The following is a 14904-nucleotide window of genomic DNA, read 5'->3' as shown; positions in this document are numbered from 1 at the left end:
GAAACTTTCATGGTATTTGAGCAGCCAACAAATCACACCTTTGTGAGTCTGTTGGTTCATGACCTTGGGAATTCCTGGGTAGAATTTGAAAGTGGCCCTTGTAAACAGAGAGCAGGGGGAGATGAAAGAAAGGTCAGAACACTCCAGATTGGTAGGTGACAGCTTCAGTAAGCAAGGGAAGTTACACTCAAGGCTTGTCTTGAGTGACCGCAAGATCTTCTTGGATCTTTACACCCACCCCCTCAGAGTCTTGAGTTTATACAGAGGACTTAACCAGGTTCAGTCACGCATCCAGTCCAGATGGTCTCCTTAACACATTACTCTCTCAAGGTTGCATTCCCAAAGTGGCTCCTAGTGTGGGAACAGTGGGCAGAACATACATTCCAAGGACAGGGGAGGGGCTGGAGCCTCTGACTGCCCAGCTCTCAGGCCAACCTGCTGTCACATACTCTCAATGACTTCCTCTGACTCAATCTGCATTTATCTCTCTTGAGATTTGTGTCCACTGGTGTTACAGGCAAAATTCCATGATTTCTCCTTATATAGTGAAATCCAATAATTGACATATTGAAGTATACATTAATTTATCATAAAATTTTCTCCTTTATAGTTTTTCCAAACTGACAAGTGTGTTTGTAATATATTTAAAGTGCACAATGTGATGATTTGATGTATATATGCATTGTGAAAGGATTCCCCCCCATCAAGTTAATCAACACCTCCATCACCTCACATATTTACCCTTTTTTATTTTATTTTATTTTATTTTATTTTATTTTATATTATTATTATTTTTTTTGTTAAATTTTTAATCTTTATTCCTTTTTGAGAGAGAAACAGAGTGTGAGCAGGGAAGGAGCAGAGACAGAGGGAGACACAGAATCCGAAGCAGGCTCTAGGCCCCGAGCCATCGGCACAGAGCCCGACGCAGGGCTCTAACCCACAAACCGTGAGATCATGACCTGAGCTGAAGTTGGATGCTCAACCGACTGAGCCACCCAGGTGCCCCTATTTTATTTTATTTTAATTAATTAATTTTGGTGAGAACATTTATGCTCTACTCTCTTGGAAAATTTTAATTATACAATATAGTATTATATCAGCTACAGTTATCATGTTATACATTAAATCTTCAAACCTTATTCATCTTATAACTGAAAGTTTATACCCTCTAACCAATCTACTCCTATTTCCCACATACCCTAGCCCTTTGGCAAGCACTGTTCTGTTTCTGCATTCAGCTTTTCTTTGTTTAAGATTCCACATACAAGTGATACCATGCAGTGTTTGTCTTTCTCTGTCTGACTTTTTTCATTAGCATAATGCCCTCCAAATCCATCCATGTTGTTGTACATGATGGGATTTTCTTCTCTTTTTTTAGGACGGAAAAATTCTCCTCGTGTGTATGTGTGTGTGTGTGTGTGTGTGTGTGTCCTATTTTATTTATTTAGTCATCTTGCCAATAAACATTTAGGTTGTTTCCATCCTTGACTATTGTGAATAAAAGCCAGATATAACCTGCAATTTTTTTTTCCAAAAAATAAACGTTGCAAAAAACATGGAAATACAGATCTCTTTAAGATAATAGTTTCATTTCCTTTGGCTGTAGGGCCAGGAGTGGTATTGCTGGATAATAGGGTAGTTCCATTTTTAATTTCTTGAGGAAGCTTTATGCCATTTTCTGTAGTGTCTGTGTCATCTTATACCACCAATAACAGGGCACAATGGTTCCCTTTTCTCCACAGTCTTGCCAGAATTTGTTATTTCTCGTCTTCTTGATAGTAGGTATCATAACAGGTTTTAGGTACCTCCTTTATATGAAGACTGGGAACTACAAACTATCTAGGTGTGTAGGTTATGTTAGTAATGAATTTTATTTTGGTAAAGGTGACTGTTTTAGATTAGGATCCCCAATAAGCAGGCCCTGAGAAAGGATTTGAATGCAAGGAGTGTTTTTGGGAAGTAATCCCCAGGATGCACTGGCAGGGGGGTGTGGAGTGAAACAAGAGAGGAAGGGACAGGAGAGCAGGTGCATTAAAAAGCAAGTTAGCTTCCATGAGCCCCTGAAGCACCATCTCTTTGGAAGCTTCTGAGAGAGTGTGCAGAACACCACCATCTCTCAACCATCACACCTGAGATGTTAGGAAGCTAGAGTGTAAGTTATCCATTGCCATTTGTCATTGACTGGGGGCAACTCCCAGGGACTCTGGCTCCCCAGCACTTTTGGCCTGTTTCATGTATGGATCAAGCATGGACCTGTGGCTACAGAAAGACCTCAGGCACAGGGGCACAAGTGTTAACACAAAGAAGTTTGTAGGCAATTTTAGGGCAAGTGCTGATAAGAGGGACACGACCAATGTCTGCTCCAGTCCACCCCTTGTACCACCACATCCACTCAGGCCCTCCCTGAAGTTATCTGTTTTGTAACTGATTCCACAAAGTTCCGGCAAGTCTCTCTCTCTCTCTCACACGCATACACACACACACACACACACACACACACACACATAATTTCCGAAACAAAACTACCTCATTTACTACCCATTTTATTTTTATCTTTTAAAATTTATTTATTTGAGAGAGAGAGAGAGAGGGAGAGAGAGAGAGTAGGTGAAGGGCAGAGAGAGAGGGAGAGAGACTCCCAAGCAGGCTCCGCACTGTCAGCACAGAGCCCAATGTGGGGGCTCGAACTCACCAACTGTGAGTGAGAGCATGACCTGAGCTGAAACCAAGAGTCAGACGCTTAACCAACTGAGCCACCCAGGTGCTTCTCCACCACCTGTTTTAGAGTCTTCTCACTTTCAGCCAGCACTTGTCCTGGCTTATGTCTCCCACCTGGTTGGGCAACACAGACCTAGGTCCTCGATGCATTGTCTTGAAGATGTCAGATTATCCCCTGAGATGGAACACACCAGGAGGCTCCACAGTGAATTCCATGAGTTCTAGCCATGTTCCTCTCTGCTCCCAGTATGCAGCACAACCCTACCAGCTCATGCCAATCATTATAGTAACTCTTTTCTTTGCCTGCTCTTCTATTGGCATGGGATGCCCAATATGCCTGGATAGCAGCCAAAGTTCTAGGTGCAGTGAAGGCTCTGCCCCGCCACCCTTCCCTCCCCCGTTGTCTGTGCCCTTATGAGGTCATTCTCCATTCTATCCTGCTAGCATGTTCTGGCCTGCCACAGTGTGTGAGACTAGCGCTCGCTGCAACCAGAAAACGTCCCCTGGCAGAGATCAGCAATCAGAAGTCACTGGTGTGTACAACCAAGGGATATGGGAGAGAAGTGACAGCATCTGTTACACTTATGCTACAAAGTATTTGTTATAAAGGGGGGCTATGATCTTGTGGTTTATAATAAGAAAGACATATTTGTTCTTATGGCACAGAGCTCCTAAAGCTCTTGGAATTTCCTAAGTGATGAGAGTGATAAAGGTCTCTTTTGTTATGTTAATGAGACAGCTCTCGGAAAGCACCTAAGGATAGGTGCAGAATCAACCAGGTGCTTTGAGGGTTGGAACTCAGCCCCATCCCCAACCTCTAGGGAGTGGAGAGGGGCTGGAGGTTGAATTAATCACCAATGGCCAATGATTATAATCATGCCTATGGAATAAAGACACCACAAAAACGCAAAAGGAGAAAGACTGGAGAGCTTCCAGGTTAGCGAGCGTGTGAAGTTCAGGGACAGTGGCATACTCAGAGAACATGGGAGCTCTGCACCATTTCCCCACACTTTGCCCTATGCATCTCTTCTATCTGGCTGTTCCTGAGTTACATCCTTTTATTATTTATTTATTTAAATGTTTATTCATTTTTTGAGAGAGAGATGGAGACAGAGCATGGTTGGGGGAGGTGCAAAGAGAGAGGAGGAGACAGAATCCAATGCAGCCTCCAGGCTCTGAGCTGTCTGCACAGAGCCCAACACAGGGCACGAACCTACAAACTGCGAGATCATGACCTGAGCGGAAGTCTGACGCTTCACCCACTGAGCCACCCATGCGCCCCGAATTAATGGACTCGTAATCTTGTAGGTAAAGCGTGTCCCTGAGTTCTGTGAGCTGCTCCAGCAAATTAATAGAACCCAAGGAGGAGGTCATTGGATCAATCAGCTATAGATTAGCTATAGATTACAGCTATAGATTACAGCTATAGATGTGACAAACAGGGCTTCAAAGTCAGAAGATTGGTGGGGGGAAGGGAATGGGGGAGTCTTATAGGACTGACCCCTTAACCTGTGGGATCTGATACTATCTCTGGGTAGATAGTGTCAGAACTGAAGTGAATTGTAGATGCCTCACTGTTGTCTGAGAACTGCTCGCTTGGTAGTATGGGAGAAAAAAGTCACACTGGAGTGTGATAATAGATATGAGGTAAAGAACCACTGGCTATACTATGAACTATACATTTATGTGCCTAATTGCATTTGATAGCTGGACTCTAAATCTTTTATCACTCAAGGTATCCTTTATTTTATTTTATCCTTCATGTTATCATTTGGACATCAAAAATCTTTACATAAGGAAGTCCTGGGGACAGAGAAAAGGAAATAAAGCAGAGCAGACATAACCAGTGTCCTCCCAATTTTCAGGACCTCTTCAATAAGGACAGAGAAATACAGCTGTAAAAGTGAGCAGGACTTGAAGAGCTCAGTTACTGAGTACAACGTGTGAGTTTTCCGCAATCAAGTGGTAACAGAGAGTAGTCTGTTCAGATCCCACTTAGCTCTACTGCTTGGGTGCAAGAGGGAACTTATTTTAGCCATTGGCCCAAATATATTGGTTAAATTATTACCATTTTAATTTGGAGGCAGCTGAGAAAATATATGGCAATTACTCCCAGTGACCACTAGATTCAAGATGTCTTTTCATTCATTAATTATTAAGGATTGGGCTTTTGTAAGAGGAGGTGATGGTGACCTCTCTCTCTCCCTCTCCCTCTCTCCCCCCCCCCCCCCTTTCATTTAACACCTCTTTCAGAGAGGTGCTGTGAGGATTTCTGCCTGTGTGGTAATGAGGTTCAGTAGCCTGCTTTGAATTTGTCAGTGGAAAAGGTGTTATAAAATTTTAAAGTAACAAATATACTACTACTAATAAGGATGTTGATCTTGAAATGCAATATGAAAACCAGAGACTGGAAATTTAAAATTTGTAATGAAATGCTCTAAAGCTGTGATCTCTTCAGACCTCTGGAGTTCAGCAGGGGTGGGCCCAGGGAAGACTTGGATGGACGAAGATGCAGGATGTGGTAACGGTGATTCAGTAGGTGGCCCTCTTCCATCCCAAGGTGGTCCGGAGCCAGCTCCCAGCCCTGGGTTATGGAGCACTGTGCTGCAGGAGAACCATCCATTGGATGAGATGTAAGACTGAGTTTCTGACCACCTCTGCTCATTAAAAATTCTGGGGCATTTTTATAAGGTTAAGGATGTATCCTTGTGTTCTACAATCTGGTTCCAGTTGGGTAGCAATATTGGCTTCTTGGTAAAGTCTAGAGAAAAGAAAATGCATGGAAATTTCAGGAAGATGGTTAGCATTCCTATAGGAGAACATTCAGATAGATTAATTCAAAATTTTATCCCCAAATCTTATTTTACAGAGTAGCAAAACAAAACACCTGTTTGAGTAAGTTTCTTATTGGAGTGTAAATGTATTTGTAGATGAGAGATAGATCCCCTTTCTTGGTAAGTTTATATAATAGGGGTTAATTTAAGGAACCACTCCAGTATTTATATACGGTGATGAAATGTAATTTGAGGTATTTTCTGGGCTTTGGTTCAGTCCTTTGAATAACTCATCTTTGGGATAGTAAATTGAAAAAGATACATAGTGAATGATAATTGTGTTGATTTAGAATAATCTGAAAGCTTTTCTTCACCCCGTTTAGCTCTGTGTCATCCGTAACTTCCTGAACTCTTAGTTCTATGTCACCTATAACTTTACATGTAATACACTGTGATTACAAAAATCAGAGCAAGAATGTAAAATTTATTCTTAATAAGAAATGGACTAGGGTAAAAAAAAAGAAAGAAAAATTAGTATAAAGATTAGGTCAAGGAGAGGAGAGTGATTATCAGAGAAAACTTGTGCATTCTGAGATTTATTCAGAGTCACCCCTTTTTTGGGATGTGAGAAGAACCACTTTGCTTTCTCCCATGCATCACTTACTATTCTTACTGAGCTCAAAATGCCCCATTTCTAGATTTTTGTTAAAGAAAATCATTGAGCCTAAGCTCCCTATGTAATTTGCGATTTCTGTGGAAAGTTACCATAGCGCTGTGGTTCCTGTAGAATGAAAAAAATGCCTCACAGCTTCAGGCAGACATCAGCTCAGATTAACTAATATGGCACTTCCCTCTCTGCCTCTGAATGTGAGATATTGATTATATTGAGAAGCCCTGATGTCTTCTTTTCTGAACTCCATATTAATGGAAGAAATAGTAGACTAGCATATTGCTTTCTGTATTTAAGTCTTTATGAGTACATAATAGTTACCTATGCACACTGATTACTTCTTTTCTACAGTCTCTACAGGTAGTTATTTTTAAATGTTGTATTTTGACACTTTTGCTATGCTTTTAACATACTTATTGTGTTCAAGCCAACCAGACATGCCATAGTCATAAGTGAGATTGCCCTTTGGGGGCTAATGCTTTGAGGGAGGCAAGAATATAAGAGACAGTATAACAGTATAATAAATAGCCCTAGATTCTGTAGGATCCAATGCAGCTACAAATAAAAATAACATGTAAATGTAAGGATAACTGGTCAAGTGCCAGTATTCTTTAGCTACATTTACTTAAAGGTACAAAATATACAATTGCTGGATCATGGTATCAACAGATCAGGAATCCAGACTGAATTGTGGGGTACCTTAGCCGAGGGACCTGAAATATCTGTGTCTCTGTTTATATTTATTATGAATTATCCTCGTTTATAGCAGTTAGCATGCTATCATTCTCTCCTCCCATTTCATGTGAACAATGTTAATAAATCATCTTTAAAAGCAAAGACTAAAACTATATTTAAATGAAGTTCCCCCAAAGTTCATGCTATACCACTTTTCTTTTACAAAAGACCTACACTGGTACCTGTTTTTGCTAACTGAAAGAAATCGAAGAGGATTGACGTTTATGAAAAGAGGCAAAAAGTGCAAATAACATTCAGCATGTGTTTGACAGCGAGCCGAGCTGTTACAGAAGCCGTGCACACTCTGAACAGCGAGTGGTACCAACAAGCTTCTTCCTGAGAACTACGCTGAGCATCTCAGCATTAAGCCACCATGACTTTGACCTGTGTCTGTAGGCATTTGTGCTTTATCTCAATTTATTTGTGCACCCGTTAGCAAGATGTGTCTTAAAGTATCAGCAAAGCCTCAGAGAGGTTATTTTGGGGGTCTGGGAATGCTCAAAGTTTTCCCAATGGATTAATGGTAATTGCTTCTTTGCTTGACTCCACTTGGGCTTACAAAACTTTACATAGATACACTCTACTTTCAGATTGCAGGGGAAGCCTGTACTTGTAAGTATTTCTTTTCAGGATAAACTGCTCTATGAGAGCCAAAGACTAAATTTTTATATTTTTAATATTCTTTAGTTATTATTTTGCTTTACATGACATCCAGCAATTATTTTATAACAGAATTAACCAAATATCAAAAGAATTTCAATGTGTGACTAGTACAGAGAAAACCAGTACATTTTTAAAAAATGATCTGCCTAAGCATAGGCAGAAGTAATAGCAATTTTCTTTTTAGCAGTATCACAGATAATGCAAAATATAATTTGTTTTCTTTTTATATTATAGATTTACATGTAGTTGTGAGAAATAATTAACAAATTCACATACCCTTTACTCAGTTTCCCTCAGTGATAACATCTTGAAAAACAATACTACAATATCACAAGCAGGACATTGGCATTGATATAGTCAAGATACAAAACAGATTCAGCAACACCAGGATCCCTCCAGGTGACCTTTTGTAGCCACATATATTTCCTAACCACTCAGTCCCTGCACCTGACTCCCAACCTCTGCCAACCATTAATCTGTTCTCCATTTCTATACTTGTTTAAATTTCAAGGATGTTATGTAAACAGGGTCATACAATATACAACATTGGGGGTTGGCTTTTTTCATTCAGCTCAAGTGTCTGGAAATTTATCTAAGTTTTTGTGTGGATCAGTAGTTTGTTGCTTTTAATTACTGAGTGATTGGTATTCTGAAAAATACATTTGTTAAGTTCTAAACACACCTTACTAGGAGTGCTGCTTTACCTGGGGGATCCTTGTTTTTGAGTAAAGTGCACAATGAAAGAATAATAACACATAATGAGAGGGCTATTTCTTGCTACAGTCTACTTTTAAAATTCTGGTAGTTTAAATGAACTATGAGCAAAAACAACATGAATGTATCTGGAAAACACAGTTAACATATTTTTAAATTACATTAATATAAACACGCATCCATGATCATGGGAAGTAATACAACAGTTTTGTTCTCTTCTGTAGCGCAAAACCAGACCTAGAGCATTCCAGAATGCTGCTGATAAGCAGGTATAAAGGTACAAAAGACACTGAAGGGCCAAAATCCATGTTGCTCAATAAACTGTTCTACAAACTGGGAATCTCTCTCTCTCTCTCTCTCTCTCTCTCTCTAATGTTTATTTATCTATTTTTGAGAGAGAGAGAGTGAGAGTGCAAGTGGGGTAGGAGCAGAGAGAGAGGGAGAGAGAATCCCAAGTAGGCTCCATGTGTCAGCACAGAGCCTGACACAGGTCTCCAACTCATGAACCATGAGATCATGACCTGAGCCGAAATCAGGAGTTGGATGCTTAAACAACTGAGCCACCCAGGCACTCTATCTATTGGGGAAAATAAAGCTTCATAAGATTTCAAATATTTTGAATGCTGGCTGCTATGTATGGAAACTAACAAAGTCTTATTTTGTATTTCCCCAAAAGCAGAATTGGGAAATATATTTGAGAAGAGGCAAATTTTATTTCAGTGTTAGAGAAGGCTTCTCCCTGCCTTTGTTTTACTGAGATATAATATGTATAGACATTTGGCTAATTATGATTTCCTCCAAAATGATAAGGAGGCTCAAAACATTTTATTAGCCTTTAGGAACACTGGTGGATTTCATTTATAAAAGAGGATTACATTTATAGACCAAAGATGTTTCTGAGCTATGCATATTTTTTTTTCCTGGCATCTTTTTATGACATGCACAAAAAGTAATAGTTTGGGTGCTATTATAACTTCTGAGGGTAAAGTAAAAACTAACTTTAAAATTCAGTGGTATTGGAGTATCAAAATAAGTAGGCTATACTTACATATTTTTTCTATCAAGTAACCATCAAATTTTTCTCTATAAATATGCTCTAATTGAAAACACAAATGATCCTTAAATTTGAACATTTTATTTATTTTTAAAAAAATTTTTTTTTAACGTTTATTTATTCTTGAGACAGAGAGAGACAGAGCATGAATGGGGGAGGGTCAGAGAGAGGGAGACACAGAATCCGAAACAGGCTCCGGGCTCTGAGCCAAAAGCACAGAGCCTGACGCGGGGCTCGAACCCACAGACCGCGAGATCATGACCTGAGCCGAAGTCGGCCACTCAACCGACTGAGCCACCCAGGCGCCCCAAATTTGAACATTTTAAAGTGGTCTGCATATCAGTATCAGCTGTAGAACTGAGGTATTTGCTCAGGGAGTCAGTAAGAGCTCAGTCCTGGACAATCTATCAGTAATTTATTTGGTGGACACTGTATTTTTTTTCTTCTACTTCTCCCCCCAAAGTAGACTTTTTTTCATGTTATTACATATTCCTTTTAAATTTTAGTAAAATGTGTTACTCTTTATAAAAGTACTTGATGTCTTCTTTGGATAGAGAGGCCCTTTACTGCACCTACATAAATATGGAATGTCATTCATTCATGAAGATGGTGTTACAGAAAATCAGGGTAACTCTTCCCCTATTACGTGTTCTCTGTTCACCTTTGCCTCAACATCAAAATATTTAGTTTCTGTGATTTATTATTGTATGGCTCTATCCAGAGTCCAGTGGAAGAGATCTGTTGTTTGGATTTGAAAATTAAAGTGAATGGTCTCAAAAAACAAGGCATAAAAGTGAATCTTTATTACTCCCAGGCTGTTGTTAACATAGTGCATATATTTTGAGATGAGGGTTATTTTTAAAGTAATTATTACTGCTCAGAGATTAGTTCACATTCAGTCCAACCCCCGTCCTCTTACTACCATTTACTTCTGCAGACACAATTGAAAATTACTATTCATAATGATGAGTCTGAGACACTAGACAAGTTTGAATCATCACAGAAAGATTCAATTAAACCTGTCATGCTGATCGCACTAAAGCAGAGAAGTGGAACAGTTTATTTAAAAAAAAAAAAACTCTTTAGGGGGTGCTTGGGTGACTCAGTCGATTAAGCATCTGACTCTTGATTTCAGCTCAGGTCTTGATCGTGGGATCATGAGTTCAGACCCTGAACTGGGCTCCATGCTGACATGGACTCTGCTTAAAACAAAAGCAAACTCACAAAAAAACATAAAGCCTCTTTAAAACAGTAATATGAGCATTTTTAAAGCTCTCACTACTCATACTATTTATAGTATTTTGCTATTTGTATGAAAAAAGATGTACAATAAATGCATTCACAGCTCTTTTATTTGACTCAGGTACTATGTGCTCTGCTATCATGGCCTGTGATTTCCTTCCTTCTTAATAGTCTTGTCCTCTGAGGTTGAGACATTAAGGGTGTCGAGGAAAGCCTTAAGTCTTCACTTCTATACAGAACATCACCTTTAGATATGTACATATATGAGACTCTTAAGTGAAAAGCATGTGGACTACACACATTTTTATCATTTATCATTATTTAGGAGACTACACACACACACACAAACACACACACACACTGGTATCATTACATAATGATTCACTTTGAAGAGTTGCAGTTGTAGAGGAGTTACTGAAATTACTGGTGTTACTAATGAGTTACTAATATGATCAATGAGAATAACTGATGTGATAGAGAACACATCAACGTATGGTAGGGAAGATTTGGATTCTAGGCCTGGCCATGATCATGTCCATCCTACAAATCATACCGAGTATGTCTCATTTCCAAATTTGAAAACTAGATAAAAATCATGCATTTGAGTTGGAGACCAACTGAGGGAATTTATGGGGAAGTGGCTGGAAGGAAGGGCTAAGAAATGCGAACATGGTAGTCTGCAAGCTACTGAGACCTTGGGATTCACCCCATGTTTATTTTAACAGCCTTCAGAAGGCGGCTTTATATTTTATTAGTGAATCAAATATTAACTGTTTCAAAAATTCCCAGATAAAGTGCCACCAGTTAGAGGTGTGCCTGAGATTATGATCTCCTCAGGCCCTGTGCCTGAAACCTTTGTCTGCAAAGGGCTTTGTCCTTTAAATCCGATGTGACAATAAATATTATCATTTTCTGCATGTGCCACAAAGTGAACAAGGTTGGGAACCCCTGTACCTAAAGCACTCTGATTTCCTTGACAGTTTGTTTAGAAAAGGTGGAGCCAGCAGTTAACAACATCCAAACGTGTTGTAGGAATGCCGGCTGTGTGTCAGACAACGTGGATACAGAGGGCACGGAGGGTAAAGCAACTGTCCTGGTGGTTTGTGCTGCAGACAGTCTGACGCTTTGTTAAAAACTTTTGCATGGGTCACCATCAGTCCTCACACCTTGCTTTTTCCTTTAGTGTTTCTATGCAAGTTCACAATTGTATTTCGAAAGCTGTTACTTAAATTCTTTGGAAATTAAACGGGGGCAGCACTCTACAGAAAGAGTGGGATGTTTGCACTTAAAAATACAAGTTTTCTATGTGTTTTCCTCTGACTAGATGTGGAGCAATGAGTGTTAGTATGGTCTATCTTGGCAAAATGTTTAATATTTTAAATTAAAAAAAAATTTTTAACATTCATTTATTTTTGAGAGACAGAGCATGAGTGGGGGAGGGGCAGCGGGAGAGAGGGAAACACAGAATCCGAAACAGGCTCCAGGCTCTTAGCCGTCAGCACAGAGCCCGACGTGGGGCTTGAACCCACAAACTGTGAGATCATCACCTGAGCTGAAGTCAGACCCTTAACGGACTGAGCCGCCCAGGCGCCCATCGATTTAATGGTTTAAATTTAAATTCAACTCCTAAAGTAGTGTTGTTAATTGGAATAGCTGGAAACTATGTCACAGATCACGATGTGAGAGTTATGACTCTTTAGTAATTTTTATTTAGACATCTCCTAATCCTCCCTTCTCAGCTGACTTGCTACCCAGATGCATATGGTTAAACTGATTTTTTTTCTGCTGGGCCCACAAGAAAACGGCTGTGGATTATGGACATTTCATCTGAGAATCCATATGGAGCTTTCAAAACAGTGATTTTTTAAAAGCAACTTTCTATTAAAAAAGTGATGCTCCACGATTCTGCTTATCAGTCCATTCTGGGCAGCAGAGTCTTCCAGGCAAGATTTTGAGGGATCTGTCCACTTGAGCAATTAGTTGTATAAACATATGAAGATTGTCTTTAACTTAGACTTTGACAGAGATACCTGTTTCTTTTATTTGTGTATCTATTATTCGTTGGCTTTCTTCATTCAAGTATTTATTCAGCAAGTATGCACAGAACTACTACCATGTTCCGAGCACTATTAGGGTCATCGGTACTACCCAGCAAACAAGCCAAAGATGTCCATGGCCTTTGTTCACAGGGCACTTATACCCTAGTGAAAGGAGATGTAGGATAAACAAGACAACAAATAAATGAACAAGACTATAGCTAAGTGCTATAAATAGACTGCAACAGGGTAGTGTGGCAATAGATGAAAAAATGTGTGTGTGCACAAGGAGACCCAAGACTTTTTCATGTTTGGGAAAAAGCTTTTCTAAAAAGGTAACATTTCAGGGGCGCCTGGGTGGCTCAGTCGGTTGAGCTTCTGACTTCGGCTCAGGTCATGATCTCTCGCGGTCTGTGAGTTCAAACCCCGCCTAGGGCTCTGTGCTGACAACTCAGATCCTGGAGCCTGCTTCGGATTCTGTGTCCCTCTCTCTCTGCCCCTCCCCCACTCGTGCTCTGTCTCTGTCTCAGAAATAAATAAACATTAAAAAAAATTTAAAAAGGTAACATTTCAGACGAGAACTGATGGAGCAGAAGGAGGCAGCTGTGTGAAGTTCTGTAAATACTAAGGTCATGAGCAAGATTTTCAATTTGACCTGCTAAAGAATGGAAAGACGGCTTGAGGAGCAGGAGACGAACCCATCAGAAACCACTATTCAGGTGAGGCTATTACATGTTTTAAATATAATTTCTTTTAATGTTTATTTATTTTTGAGAGAGACAGAGCATGAGTGGGGGAGGAGCAGAGAGAGAGGCAGACACAGAATCGAAAGCAGGCTCCAGGCCCTGAGCTGTCAGCACAGAGCCTGACATGGGGCTCGAACTCACGAACTGTGAGATCATGACCTGAGGTGAAGTTAGATGCTTAACTGAGTGAGCCACCCAGGTTCCCCGAGACTATTGAATTTTAAATTAATTAAAATAAAATATAAAAACTCAGTTCCTCGGTGGCACTATGTTTCAAGTTCTCAACAGCCATATGTGACTAGTTGCCACCATACTTGACAGTGCAGAGTATATCTGCATCATTGAAGAATGTTCCGATGGACAGTGTGGCACCGGTGAAGTAGGAGAATTGGAATAGGGCAGGTCACAGAGAGTGGTTTGCAAAGATCATGAAGGTCCCTGTAGGTGGCCATGAGAACTGCAAGTTCAGTGGAAAGCCTCTGGATGGTTTTAGGCAGGGAGTGACATCATCTGACTTGCATTTTAAAACTCTCATTCTGACTACTGTGTGGAAAATGGTAGGAGAGCAAGACCAGTGAGAAAGTTATTGCAATGTCCTGGCCAGGGATGATGATGGGTTTTTGGTTGGTTATTGTAAGAGGGAGGGTGAAAAGTTGATGGACTCAGGATCTAATTTAGAGGTGGAATCAAAAGGACTTGCTAATAGATTGGAAGAAAAATAAGGTAAATAAAAGAAGGAATTGAGGGCAGTGCCCTCTTTTGGGACCTGAGCAGTTAGGCTCAAGCCTTTTCGCTCAGGTGCTTAAGCTTTTTCCTATGGTAGGAGGACTGGGGAGAAATAGTTTGGGGTGGTGGGGATTGGTGGAGGATGGCAGGGAGGGAGTTGGAAGTCAGGAATTTTGTTTTGGATGCATTGTATTTTAGATACCCATTTGATATATATGCATAGAGGTCAGGGAGGTAGTAGGGAATGAATAAACCCCTGCTATAGAGTATAAACTTTTAAAATTTAACAGAATTCCCTTAAGCATAACTATATTTGGCAAATGATATGCAACAGGGCTGATTTCTAGATCCTCTTCACAAAGCACTAATGAAAACACGGTTGCTAGATTTAGCTAAGTGGAGAGCTTTACCAAATGGATTTTTCCTTTCCATTTTCCACACTCTACTTTCCCGTGGGTGCCTTTTTCTTATCCTTTGGCTGTGTGGTCACGTTCTGAATTGGGATTCATCGCTATCTGTAGAAAATAGGCAGTTTTATATCTGGGTGATTATTCAGTGTCCACTTTATGTACTGGGTCTCACTTCACTTAATATATTCTGCCCAAAGTTTGTCACTTTTTCAGTATAGTGTTGTAGCTTTCTGCATCTCTCTAGTAAGAGTATTTGTTATTTTCATTCATCTGCTTCCAGGTTTGGGATGATAATGAAGGTAAAGGGGTGAGGGAATCCACCTTATTTCCCCTGGATGGGACAAATAACTTTCTGGGTGTGATTTTCGTTGAGAATGGGGAGAAGCCCAGATGCCAGGACATTGCCTCTGTAA

At 40.1% G+C, this 14904-nt stretch overlaps 1 long non-coding RNA gene across 1 annotated transcript; it reads left to right on the top strand.

Annotated features, from left to right (window-relative positions):
* The first annotated feature begins 3165 nt into the window (after window positions 1-3165).
* On the top strand, window positions 3166-8325 carry LOC131484040 (uncharacterized). The gene is made up of 3 exons (XR_009247985.1): window positions 3166-3254; window positions 4587-4664; window positions 7069-8325. It is a non-coding gene; the product is annotated as an uncharacterized LOC131484040 (long non-coding RNA).
* Window positions 8326-14904: the final 6579 nt, after the last annotated feature.

Source organism: Neofelis nebulosa, chromosome 8, assembly GCF_028018385.1.
Source record: "Neofelis nebulosa isolate mNeoNeb1 chromosome 8, mNeoNeb1.pri, whole genome shotgun sequence".
In the NCBI taxonomy this organism is placed as follows: Eukaryota; Metazoa; Chordata; class Mammalia; order Carnivora; family Felidae; genus Neofelis; species Neofelis nebulosa.
This window is presented reverse-complemented; position numbering and strand designations above follow the sequence as displayed.